This window comes from Triticum dicoccoides, chromosome 6A, assembly GCF_002162155.2.
Source record: "Triticum dicoccoides isolate Atlit2015 ecotype Zavitan chromosome 6A, WEW_v2.0, whole genome shotgun sequence".
NCBI classification, from domain to species: Eukaryota; Viridiplantae; Streptophyta; class Magnoliopsida; order Poales; family Poaceae; genus Triticum; species Triticum dicoccoides.
This window is the reverse complement of record NC_041390.1, coordinates 211,304,712-211,307,325: the sequence shown is the minus strand read 5'-3', so window position 1 is coordinate 211,307,325 and position 2,614 is coordinate 211,304,712.

Genomic DNA, 2,614 nt, shown 5'->3' with positions numbered 1-2,614 from the left:
GAGGGTGGCGGCGCTCGGGGGAGGGGATCGAGGGAGGTCAAGGTGGGGATCGGGGCAGCGGGTGGGGTGGGGTGGTTTTTTTTGGACGGGAGGTGGGGAATCGTGGATGGTCGGGGATCGAGGGAGGGTGGGCTTTTTTCTGTCACTGCTAGGTTGGGGAGTTTGGGAACAAATCCATCGGGGCCTATATAGGGCCGGTGCATGATTTAAATAACTATTTTGATTTCGGGATCAGAATAACTATTCCGATAACACTTTCGCACTGCATGCTTCACACGAAGGCACTGCTCTTTCTGTGGCTAGGGTACTGCATTACAGAGACTAATGAACTTCGTGTCAGAAAAAACTGCACGCAGTGTTTTTCCGGTACCTTTTTTGCTCTAGTTTTTTAACCGTTTGTCGGAACAAGGCGTGTAATATATGCTTGAAAAGTTATGGATTAGGCGCAACTTCGTCATGTTGAACACTTTTCGAAATTCCTCACGGTTTAAGAGCAGTTTTGAAAATGGTGCGGCGCACGACGAGTGACAACGACCGTTTTTTCGCGTTTTTTTTCTAAAACGCTCATCAAAATGACGCAAATGATACACCATTGGAAAGATATCGTCGAGGCGCATCTTTTTCATATCTATTATTTTTTCTAATTCGTCACGGTTTAAGAGCAGTTTTAAATTTAGTAAATCGCGGAATTGTGTTTTTCGAATTTTTTGCAGTTTTCGGTACTGTTTTCACTCCAGTTTTGAACCGTTTGTCGAAATGAAGCATATGATACACCGTTGGAAAGCTACGGACGAGGCACAACTTTCATATGTTGAAATGTTTTTTTAGATTCCTTACAGTTTTTAGTTAATTTTGAAAATCGTGCGGTTGACGACGAGAGGCAGTGGTCGTTTTTCATGAAAATTTTACAAACTGATTTGTCGAAATGATTCAAATGATACACCATTTGATAGACATTGACGAGATGCAACTTTTTCGTGTAGAACTCCGATTCCTTACGGTTTAAGAGCAATTTTGATCTTAACGAAATGCGGACACTCTGTTTTTTCGCGACCCAAAATCGTCGTGTGTACTGCATCAGATAGAAAACCACACTGCTTTCAGACTAAAAACCGCACTTCATTAGACCGACAAGTGCACTGCATGATTTTTTTGTGGGATGTAAATTTTCCCATACGAGTTTTTGTTTTTGTTGTCTTTTTTCAACTTTCTTTTATGAACAAGAGTGGACCGCAAAGACAAGGGAAAGTGAGCCGCGGCATATATCAAAGTGAACCGCATTACCATCTTGTTGTTTTGCTAATTTTTTGTATTTTCATTTGGGGGGGGGGCAAGGGAACAATGTCACTCTCAAAAGTGAACCACATCCGAGGACCAAACACACTGCCAAATGAACCACACACATTTTTTGTTTTCTTTTTAACTTTTGAAATTCTTCCGCACTTCGAGGACAAGGCGAGAGAACCGCTAGGACAAGGCGAGTGAAACACACTATTTTTTGCTTGTTTTTGTTTTTTTATCCACCACCGTGTGTACCCTGAAATTTAACATTGGAGTGAGCTGCAACAAACTGCACTGCGCCATAGGCAAGTGAAACCAAAGTGAGCTGCTAGGGGAAACCGAAGTGAGCTGCAAATACAAAAGTAAACCACATTTCACATTTGGCGTAAGTAAACCGCAACACAATGGAAACTGAACCACAACACACTCGAAAGTGCACCACATTACCGTAAGTAAACCACATTTTCTTGAAATAAATAACAACAAATATAACACACTTTTCTGAGACAAATAACAACAAATTCAGCACACTGACCCAAAGCGAACTTCGTTGCTGCTCGAGCCAAATAGAGGCATAGAACCCATGTTTTTTATAACATGATTTTTGCACTGCACAACGAAGCACCACCTCGATTCCGAGCAAAACTGCATCGACGCAACAACTAAACCGCAACTGGATGCGTCCACCAAACTGCATGCCCGCTGCCACTGAGCTGCTCATTGCGTTGATGAACTAGAAGACGATGTCGTGAAATGAAACTATTGCTCGTTCCTCGATTGGGGAGTACACCGGCGAACCGCACCGTCGGAACCAGGTACATCACGCGCCGGGATGGCGAATTGCACGCCCGCACATATGTGCCATCGTCCCACACGCTAGCGTCTAGGAGAATATGCTGTAGGGGAGGATGGGTGAACTACCAAACAAAATTCTGTGAGCTTAGAAAAAATCAAATGAACCGTCGGGGACGGATGTGTACTGGGCCTCGCCGGAGGGAGTTTTGCATGGAGAGGAGGCCCGCCGGAGGGAGTTTTGCAGGGACAGGGCAGGGGTGTCCTACATTTTGCCCACTGGGGAGGGAAGGAAGGGGCGCCCGCAGCCTGAAGATGGCGGCAGGGGGCGCGAGAGAGTCGGCGTGGCCTGGATCCGGCGACAGCGCGATGCGGGAGGGTAGGCGCAGCCTGGATCCAGCGGCTGGGCGATGCGGCCTGGATTCGGCCCGGACCCCATCTAGCGACGGGGTCAGGGGAGGGTGGCACCGTGGGTGGAGGAGAGGAGGCGCGCCGGCCGGACAGGGTGGAGCGGGGCAGGCGGCGGTAGGCGGTGGCCGGG